The 11,014-nt window shown below is 44.9% G+C and overlaps 1 protein-coding gene across 3 annotated transcripts in view; it reads right to left on the reverse strand.

Moving 5' to 3' along the window:
* The window catches only part of LOC116845316 (axin), a 32,852-nt gene extending 22,252 nt beyond the window's left edge, over window positions 1–10,600 (reverse strand). For all 3 annotated transcript variants that reach the window (XM_032817846.1, XM_032817840.1, XM_032817841.1), the window contains exons 1-2: window positions 10,125–10,600; window positions 9,903–10,018 (exon numbers count right to left, since the gene is read on the reverse strand). The gene's annotated coding sequence lies outside the window, so the exon portion shown is untranslated. The remainder of the gene's footprint in view (window positions 1–9,902; window positions 10,019–10,124) is intronic.
* Between the last annotated feature and the right edge of the window lie 414 nt (window positions 10,601–11,014).

The following is an 11,014-nucleotide window of genomic DNA, read 5'->3' on the forward strand; positions in this document are numbered from 1 at the left end:
AAAAAAAAAAAAAAAAAAAAAAAAAAAAAAAACATTCCGCTTCTGATCTTAAAGGAATAATCGCGGTTCGCCGTCTGAGGAGAATCAATTCTGAACTTCGTCGGAACCCCTCCGGGGCCAAGAGGCTCGAATCGGTGCACCGTAGTGCACCTGAAACGCGATTTAGCATTTCCCGGCGCGATTAAAGCGCGGCAGCTGGCAGCTGGCGTCCCGACAATCCAATCGACCCCAGTAAATGCTGATTTAAAGAGATTGTCAGGTACACGATGATCGACCGACGTTACACGAAGGAGTTCTCCGAAAACTCCGGAACGTCTTATCTAATTTGCTCCAGGCTCTGAATCTGTGTTCCGCTCTCTACGCGCTTATCGAATCAATTTCTAGTTCTTTCACAAGGGCTGGACTTTCCAACGACGGTTGGTTGAGCCTTCAAATTTCACGGACACGACAGCCGAACTCGGAGCGGGTTTTGCAGCGGTAAATCGGCTGGCTCCAGACACACGATCGAGAAAACGATCTCGCGGAATCTACGTTAACCGCACGGTAATTAATGGAAATTAAACTATCGGCGATAATAATGGAATAGCGCGACGACCTGGCGCTGCTCGCCGACTAGAGAGAGAAAGAAAGAGAGAGAGAGAGAGAGAGAAGAGAAGGCAAAGAACGCGGTAGAGAGCGGCGAAAGAGAGTCGGTGTCGGGTCGTCGTCGAGGAGAAACAAGAGAGACGCTCGCTCGTTCGCTTCGAGCAAAAGTGAGAAACTGGTAGCGTGTTTGCGAGCTCGGGCGCGACCGAAAGGAAAAGAGAAGTCGCGGCGAAGATGATGGTGAACGGAGAGAGAAAGAGGAAGATAGAGACAGAGAGAGAAAGAGGAGGGGGAGAAAGAGACAGAATGAAACGAGAAAGAGACGAAGCGCAAGAAGGAGGGAAAGAGAGAGAAAGAGACGGAGCGCGTTCGTTTGATCTCGCCGCCGCACGCGATTCCACACACGCGTACTTCTCGTCCCTCCGATGTGGATTCGCATGAATGCACTAACACATCACGCGATTTAAAACCTCTGCTTCCCCCTCCGCCCCGTTGCCCCTCACGATCCGACGTTTCCCCCTTCAGCCACCGCCAATCGACTCCGGACGCCAGCGCGGCGCTCCTGCACCTCTCTCACTCACTCTTTTTCTCGTCGCGGGCCAGCTCGCTCTCGCTCGCGCCGCGCGGCGGACACGCGTAATAAACACCGTGCAAAGCAACCCGGCGCTGAGTCGCCTATAATTTCTCACGGAAAATTATATGTTAATGCGCCCTTAATGGCGTCGTTCGTTAACGGGATCGCCGTGCTGGTCGACCCTGGCCGAGGGACAGAGAGAATGCCGCGCGACTCGGTCGAGAGAGAAACATCCCTTGCTCTCTCTCTCTCTCTCTCTCTCTCTCTCTCTCTCTCTCTCTCTCTCTCTCTCTCTCTCTCTCTCTCTCTCTCTCTCTCTCTCTCTCTCTCTCTCTCTCTCTCTCTCTGCACGTCCTGTCACCCGTCGAACGGCGATAAATCGCCACTCTGAACTGAGCGAGTCGAAAATAAATGATCGATCGAGTCGCGACAAATGCGTCATGTGCGAGGTGATTTTCCTCGTCGTTGGGCGCCGAAAACGTCTTTAAATCAACGTTTAAGTCGTGAAGGGGGTTAAAGCGAAAGTAACGGACACACATATGTGTGTGTGTGTGTTTCAGGAATCGTCTCCAAGCCGGAATTTGAAACCACGCTTCTGAGGTAGGAAGGTTTAAAAGACGAGAAACGACGGCGGATTATCGCAGAGAGTTTTTCCGCGTTTTACGTGCTTTCTTTTACGTCGGCTAAAAAATGCATAGCTCCCGCCTCGACGTTGATCGGTTTCGACGGGGGGCTTCTCTCTCTTGCGCAGCACGTTCCCGTCGACAAAACCCGCCATTGAAGCGTTCCTTACGCGGGATTAAGCGGGACGAGATTTGCCTCTTACCGGCGTTAAAAGATTCAGCGGTCCGGATAAGGAGGCAATAGCTTCCGCGCGCGGCCGTGCGCCGTCCCTTCCGGTGTACATCGCTGAAAAATTTATATGCCGCGCCCCGTTTTTGTCCCCGAGACGCACTCCGCGCGAGATTCGCTGTAATGGCCGCCGATCTGAAGTACCCGTGGGGTAAATCGCAGCACGAACTGTCGACCAATCTGATAGATCTGCACCTACTCTCAATTCTGCGAATTTTCGTGCGATCAGCTCGTTGCAGACGTGCTTTCGCGAGCCAGATGTGCACGTTGCTCATCACAAACCCGACGTGATATTATCATTTCAAAACGCAAGCCTTAGAAAATCTTACAAGGTTGCAGGATAAAGTAATATCACCGAGAGAAAAAGATGATTCAAAACTAAAATTAACTAAGAAGTAATAGCGAATTCGGTCACTCGCACTACACCGGATCTATGCATATTAAAGACTCTGTTACATATTGAAACAATCATAAGAAAGAATATCAGTATTTTGAATTATCAAATACCTAACAATAATATTATCACATTAATTAGCAGAATATACATTAACTGTTTCCACGTCAAAATCCTTCTGTTATGTCGTTGTGTTTTGATATTTTATGTATAGCAGTCTTCAGTGTGCACTGACCTGGTGTACTGCGAGTGACCGAATTCACTAGAACTAAAATTATCTTTGGCCCCGACTATATTAATATTTGTAGTAAGATGCTAAGCGATGACATGCATGCTATTGTCACTGACATTATAGTGAAACTTAGTAAGAAAAGCGGCTTGCTCGAGCACAATTCTGCCGAGAGAAAAGAGTAGCTTCGTTTTAAAATCAGCGGAGACATGAAACGTGCATTCGAACGGACGTTCGGAGAAGAGACGCCAATTTGTCAAAGAGTAACCTAAAGAGAAATGCCGAAAGTATCCTATTTAGCGCCGCGGGACACTGTGTACTTCATTGTGCGCGACGATCCTCGCCGGGCGCCCCTTCGTCGGCGGTCTCGAAAGAAGCTCTCGCTCGCTCCGCCGAGAGGAGCGAGGGCACTCGAGCGAGAGAGCGCACTTCGAATTCACCGGGCGATTAGCGTCGCCCCGGTCGGCCGTCGTTGGCTTTGTCGTGCGGGCTTAAGCGATACGTGCGCGAATCAAAGCCGGTGGAGCGGTGTCACCGATGCGACCACCATACCGGGTCGGGAGAGAGTCGGAGAAGTGGCAAGAGAGACGAGGAGCCGGGAGAGAGAACCGGCCGGAGACGCGCAAACAGCGAAGAGCGAGGAGAACGCGGCTCGCCGCTCGACAATGCAGGCAATTATCGCACGCGAGCGACAGCAGATGAAAGATCAAACGTGGATTATCCCGCCGCGACGCGGTTTACCTCTTCGTACAGGCCGGTGTACAGGCTGCTGCATCAACACCCATATATTGGTCAGTATGACGTGTTGCTTGCCATCCACAGCCGGAATTGGCAGGTGCGTGTGCTCGGACTTGGCGGTGTACTCGCGTTTCCAAAACGGTTCGCACTTATTTGTGTCATTAAGAGAAATATGAAAAGGTGTTGCAAATTGTTTTATTCATCATACTGACTTGCACGTCGATGCAACACCCTGTACACGAGACGCGGCCAATGCTCAGGGTTCATGTCGAGAATAAATGCGAAATTTTATGAGAGTTATTGAAACTTTTATTTCAATGAGGCGTGACTAGATGTCCCGTTTTTCTCGGAATAAACCTGATTTTTCTCGAATGCTATCCGGGACGCCGATTTGCCCCGGATTCGGCCAAACTGATCCGGTTTAAAGGACTTTTTAAATACCTTTGATGAAAAAAGACCTCAAAAAAACTCACAGCTCTCTGCTAAATACAGTCTTACCAATTGTTTCTATTTTTATTACATGTAGTATCTTATTATATTTATTATATGTAATATCTTCATTATTAAATCATCTTTCATATCTATAAGTGAAATACTGTTTCATATGTATGTGTATAAGTAATTTTCAATTATTTTTTTAACAAATTTATGAAGATCTGGAGATCTGGTGCTGGGAAATCTGGTCACTAATTTCAACCCCCTTCACGATTTAACCTCAGTAACGTAGCGCGAATATCTTTACCTATACTGAAAGCCTTAATCTCAGAAAGTTGAGAATGATTTGTGATACGATTAAGATAAGGATGAGTAATTTTTATTCATTCAAGTAATATCTCAAAAGATAGTATCCAACTTCTAGTGGGCGTTTACAGCTTTCAATATGAATAAGTTCCCACGCTATCTTTCTAGGGTTAAATGTTAGGACTTTTAGCTTTCAAAGAAATTGCACGGCTTTTATCTGCTCGACCACTTGTCGCGATTTAATCGATCTATTATCCCAAGTTCAAGGTTCCGATTAATCCTGTGCTCGAGAGAAAAAGGAAGAAAGGGACGTGATGTGATTATTAACGAATTGGGGGAAACCTCGGACGGACCGGGAATATTCACCGCGACGTGATAAGTGACGAGTAAGTCGGTCCAGTTGCGGTAAGTCGCCGCTGTAAAGAGAAACGTCACGAATAGCACATGTACGGTATACACACATCTCGCGCGTGAGTGGGTTGAGGGAAAGGCGGTCTCGCTCGTCCAAGAGACGCGACACTTTAAAGAGAACCTCTTCTCCTCCCGCCCGCGGCGCGATTTCAGTGAAAAAATATTGCCTATAGACGGTGTGTCTCCCTGCGCGTACGAAGAAGAAGAAAAAGAAGAAAACGACGACGACAACGCTGAGTATATATACGACGTAAGCCACTTTCTTTGGCGGGCGCGTTGCGGCAAACAAGAAACCGACTCGAGAAAAGTGGAGAAAGAGTGGGCGACCGCGGGCAAAAAGAGAGAATGGGAGGGAGAGAGAGAGAGAGAGAGAAAGGGAGACAGAGAAAGGTTAGGGAGACACGAGCTTTGTGATGTCAAAGAGCATCGTTTTAGCGGTTCTCGCTGGAGAGTGTCTTTGATATCGAAATGGGAGGGCGCGATGACTCCCCTTTCCGCCGCCAATGTCGGCCCCTTTACTCCCGGCACGAGCACGTGGTATCAAACGCGACGGCACGACCACGAAGAGAACCAAGCGTGCACCCCCCGAGCCAAGCTACTTTGTCGACGCTTCGCGGCGTGTCGTGTTCCGTCGGGGGATTCCCAAACCGTGCCGCCGCCGTGCGTGCCACTCTCCTCTCCTCTTCACTCGTCTTGTCATGTCGACCTTCCCGCGCTCGCAAAGGGTGCCCACGCGTCTCCCCCGTTCGCGTGATCGACCACGGTTAGACCTGGGTCCGACGCGTTATCTACACTCCGCCGCGAGAAAATCAAAATAATAGAAGCGAGTGGTGAGGAAGAATTGAATCTAAGTGGAGATTGAGATTTTGTTCGCGGATTTCTGGAGAACGCCGCTGACTTTAAAATTACAGTAAAAGTACCTAATCCTGAACATTCTTGTTTTGGTTTTTAAATATGAATATTTATACTTTTAACAGAATGTATGTATACTGTCAATACATGTATATAGAGGGTATCACCTTCACAATCTCTCGTGGGGACGTAGAGCGGATTGAGATGAACACAAAAGTCCAATACCGTTTTGCGATATTCGCAATAAATCTCAAGATATTAATTAAAAAAGATTGGTGAATGATCACGCGTGATGTGGTATACGAGCTGCAATTGCGCCGTCTGTCTTTGTATACTTGTACATTAAGTCAAACTGAACAAAAAAGTCCTCTACTATTTTGCAAATAACAACATAGATTTTTAGATATTAAAGAAAATGTGTGCATTATGGTACATGATCATATAACAATTTTCTTTGATTAATATCTAAAAATCTGTGTTATCATTTGCAAAATGGTAGAGGACTTTTTTGTTCAGTTTGACTTAATGTACAAATATATAACGGTAGACGGCATAATTGCAGCTCATCTACCATATCGCGCATTATCATTCACCAATCTTTTTTAGTGAATATCTCGACTATTATTGTGAATATCGCAAAATGGAACAGAATTTTTGTGTTCATCTCAATCCGCTCTACGTCCTCACGAGAGATTGTAAAGCTAATACAGAACCCTGTATATATTTATATACTTTACGCGTTGAAAGTTTAATATTTATATTTAAAAACCAAATCGTAAACCATACACATAATAAACTACGTGAAATCGTAGATATTTCCGAGTGATCGTATAACACGGTACATATAGAATTGTAGATCTAAGTTCTTACGAATTTTACGAGAGCAAGTTACTAATCTTACGAATTCTGTTTAGAATTGCAGCATAACAACAAACTGCTAACTAGTGGCAAATATTTGCTGAATCACTTTTCAACGCGCGAACAGTGCGGAATGTGATGTGCAAATTGCCTGCCGACCTTTTAATTATTCAACCATTTCTTTCGATACGTCTCCTTGGGTCGACCGGATACCCGACCTCGTCGGCATGTCTCCCGTCTTTCGGCGACGAGCGAGCCACCGGGAGTCAAACGCGCTGCTAGGTGTCTCGACACCACAGGGAGATCTGCATTTCTGCAGGCCGATACGCCCGCCGCGGGGTGCGTCCCGTTTCAGATGTTAATAGGTGTTAATAGCCGACAGAGCTGCGCGCAGTCTGCCTTCGGGGCGAGGGTACTGCTTGCGCGAGCTTAGCTCGGTGAAGCGGACAGACGCGTCGGGTGGTGTTGGTCGGGGTATGGTGGAGGTTGACGGGCGGGTGGAGGCGGGAAACGAGAGAGTGGGGCAGAGTGGAGCTCGAAAGCGGCCGCTTTGATGTAGACACGCTCCGCGACTCCTTCACGCCAATAAACTAACGGTTAGGTTAAGCCGTCTCTTTAAACCGTAATATCATTATCCTTGCCTTATACCTTCGGCGCGACGTGACGCGACGCGACGTCGTCGCCGACGACGTCGCTTTACCGCTTTGCACTCGCGCTGTCGCTCTTGCCACCGCATCCTCGTGCGCGTCGCAGTTCAAATGTCAACTAATCTCTCTCACTCTCTCTCTGTGCTTCCGGAAACGCGCACCGGTTACTGTTTGATTCGCGGCAGAGCGCTCTACAATGTCAGATTGTGGCAGTTTTTCCTGAATGATATCGTAAAAGAGGTCTGTTTTTGTTTTTAATCTCGCCTCAGGATTTTTCGACTGTTTGACACACTGCCTTCTTCTTACCTTTTTGCTGTGTTTTCATTACTTGCTTTTCTATTCTTCTGATATTGTTTTTCTCTTCTTCTTTGTTTCACATAGTGATATTTATCTTGTCTACACTTATATAACTCTTCAGGATAATGAAATTATGCACTATTTTGAGAGCTTCCAAATTTTCTTCTTCAATCCGCTCAAAAATGGTTGACTCTTATTCTATGCCTTTTTTTAATATTTATAAAAACTTTTCCCTAAACTCATCATATTTGCACCTGAATACTAAATATCTTCTAATATCTTCTATCTCATAACTACAAGTACATGTTGAACTATCTACTAAGTCTTTTCTAAACAGTGATTTATTCAAATTGTAGTGATTAATTTTGATTCTGTTTATGAAAATTACAAAGTATCTCGTATCTCTTGGTTGAACCATAGTTTTATTCTCTCTTTTATATAAATATTTTGAAAATAATTTTTACCTCTCTTTATGTCTACCTTCCATTTCTAGAATCTTCTTAGTTTCTTAGTTTCTAACAGTCTGTCTATATTCAGTCTTTCTATAACTTCTTGATAGGTATATTCCTGTCTAGTTATATGGGCTTATTTCCTCTCTAGTTTCCTCTAATAATTTCTTTAACTAGTTTATCTGCTGCTTTATTCCCTTAAATCCTAATATATAATGGAACCCGTACTATTTTCTTGTTCAACCTCTTCATTAACTTTTGTACGATTTTCTTGTTTCACCTGTTTTTTTCTTACTAATATATTTATTACGATATATGTCTGTTATTTTCCTTATACTCTATATTGCTCTTAATGTGAATCTGATAATATCATTTCTGTTCTGTTCTAATAACTATTTTTTTAACGTCGTTCTAATTTCCAGAACCTAAAAAGTCTATTCCTTTTAGTTGAACTAGGCTGTACTTCTTGCCTCGAGAGCGAATCAAGTATATAACTCAACGTTGAAGGTAAAATGAGCCAAGTTCCAGTGCAGCAGTAAGATAAATGCCCCAGTAATTGAACCTTGTCCCAACGAAACATTAATAATATATTTGTATTTAATATTTCTAAAAAAAAAGAGCCTTTGGAATTTTGTTAAAGAATATTTCTTTATGCAAGTCTGTAACATTATTTAATGATCACTCAATTATTAAGTCTGTAGTATTATTCGGTAATTAGAACAGGATTAATTTTTCGATTCAATTACGGATACAACCTACGTTACCTAATATCTCATTAAAATTATAATTGATATTTATCGATTATTTCATTTTCTTATTATTTTTCGATTACTGACAAAGCAAAGCTTTATATAAATGTTAGTTTTGTTAATAATTAATTGTTTATTCATTAATAAAAATGTAAAACTGACTGCGCTTTCTTATTAGTTCAGTCATTAGGACATTTACTTTAGTTCAGCCAAAAAGAATAGCCCAAAATTCGCAAAGACACAAATGAGGAATGAACCGACAGGTTGTTTGCTTCGAGTGGCAGCGTGATAACGTCAGAAATAAACGGCATAATTAGACAACGTGTCACGCGACACGGAACGTGCTAATACTAACGTTACAATTAAGATCCCGGGCTAAGTAATCCTCGTTGTGCACAAGTTTCTAGTTTATTAAATCTCTTCCTTTTTCCCCCCGAGCCTTGGACTGTCACTGTCGCGTCGGGAAGCTCTAAGTGACTGTCAGAAACTCGTTATTTTTCTTCACGTCGGCATCTGGCAGGAATAACTAAAAACGACACCCGGTATATGGGGCACGAGTAGGAGAGGCATAGACAGTGTGTACGCGACGCGGCCAAGGAGCGCCGTAGAAAAAGCACCGCGACCAGTCGAAACGAAAGCACCGACCGCAGAAAACCGTGGAAACGCCGCGGCTCGAGAAAACGCACCGCTGCGCCTGATGATGTGCGTGCTTGCGCTTATGTACGATGCAAAAACGGGAAAGCTGGGACCTCTGAGTATGGCTAAATATCGTAAGAACAGGCAATGAAAAACACCAACGCGTATCACCCGACAGTGAACGATGACGTTGTTTGCAATGTTTGTAAACAACGCGATAGTCGAACACAAGAATCCATTGAACGTTTTACTACGAAAATCCGAACGAGACAAAACGCACACAACCACAATACGATGTTGACAGAAGTAAAGCGCATTTCATGAAAAAAAGAATATAAATATGGAAAAGATGAATAATGTGTGTAACGACGCGTGTTTAATATACTTAACGCATTTTTAAATATAAATAATAAATAGAATAAATAATAAAAAAAATAAATATTAACAGAATAAAATAGAATAAAAATATAACATAAAAAAATGCTCCATAATAAGATGCGAAAATGAGATAGGTTTTTTTATTTAGCTTCTGATATTGTGGATACGTAACCTTTTTTCAGATCGCGTAAATTTTGAAATTGATCTGCCCGAAATTACGACACACTCAGGATTATTCCCGGAAAAAGGCAAGAGGAGAGATCAAACACTATTCGTTTCTAAAAGACGAGTATTCTGCGAAGGCTGTCTCATTTACGCGCTCGTTATTTCGAGCCAGGTATCGTTGAGAAATACGCTGTCGAGGAATAGGTTAGAAACAAGCGCAAAGAGAATGAAATAAGAAAGAAGATAGAAAAGAAGGAAAGGAGAACGGACGGAAGGAAAAATTGAAGAAAGAATAGTAGGAAGGAAGAAATGAAAGAACGGCGGAAAGCAAGAGAGCAATGACTCACTTTGTATATCCGTCAGTGCTGGTGTTTACTAACGCCGGGATGTCCGATGCCGTTGGTGCCGTTGGTCCATGTTCCTTCCAAAGTGTCAACTCTAGTAGCCGCGGCAACGGTGCGAACTACAACACGAACACATCGCGATTTTTCTTTTTGCCTTCTTCCTCTCACTAGACAGACAAACATACACATACAAACACACACACTCTCTCGTGTTTCGATATTTACCTACGTGTGTATACGTATTTCCGTCTCTCTTACTCGGTACAGACGATGATCCACCGTGAGCTGGTCGGCACTTCTTCAGCACGACGCGCGCGTGCACCACGTATACAACGCGCGATACCGCACCGCACCAACCGTCGGACACACGCACGCATTCACATACACACACGCGCAATGATTCGCGGCACGCACTCGCGACGGGCACGACGCGACGTCGTCGTCGTCGCCGTGTTACGAGGAGAGAGAAAGAGAGAGAGAGAGAGAGAGAGAGAAAAAGGGAGAGAAAGAGACAGGACGCACCGCACCTTCGCTGGTGGACACGCACCTTGCTGGGACGGAAATCGCGGAAATGCGACGTGACTCGGCGGTGCGTACACAGACACGACGCTACGGCCCGACAGCGCAGCTAAGCTTGGCGCGGCTGCTCGCGGCGGTTTCGCAGGCACTTCTTGGTCGCCATCGGCCGCCACTCTCACGCGAGTCCGACGCGCGCACTCTCGCGGCGCTCTTCTCAACCGCCGGCCGCTTCAAACAGCGGCCAATCAACGCGCCGCGCGGCCTCTACCGTTGCCGCGCGACACTACCGTAATTATCTCTCGCGGTGCCTGGTGCGAACGATTACCACGGCGTCGCAAAGGAGCAGGCCGCCATTACTTTCAAATTAATTCCACGGGCGCGATTGTGGCAAGAAGGTAATTTTTTTCTCTGCAACATTAACGTTCGACACTTTGCTCGAGTCAAAGTCCGTGCTTCAGTTTAAAGTCAGTTGAAGCGCTGCTTGAACGTTTATCCCAGTAAGAAATGACTTCGGAAACTAAGCCGTTTAGGACACATGTTTATATGAACTTTTTTATTTGAAATAAACCAAAGAATCGCTTTGTTGGGTATGGCGA

Source organism: Odontomachus brunneus, unplaced genomic scaffold (genome assembly GCF_010583005.1).
Source record: "Odontomachus brunneus isolate Ranch 3 - 2012 unplaced genomic scaffold, Obru_v1 Obru_scaffold_051, whole genome shotgun sequence".
In the NCBI taxonomy this organism is placed as follows: Eukaryota; Metazoa; Arthropoda; class Insecta; order Hymenoptera; family Formicidae; genus Odontomachus; species Odontomachus brunneus.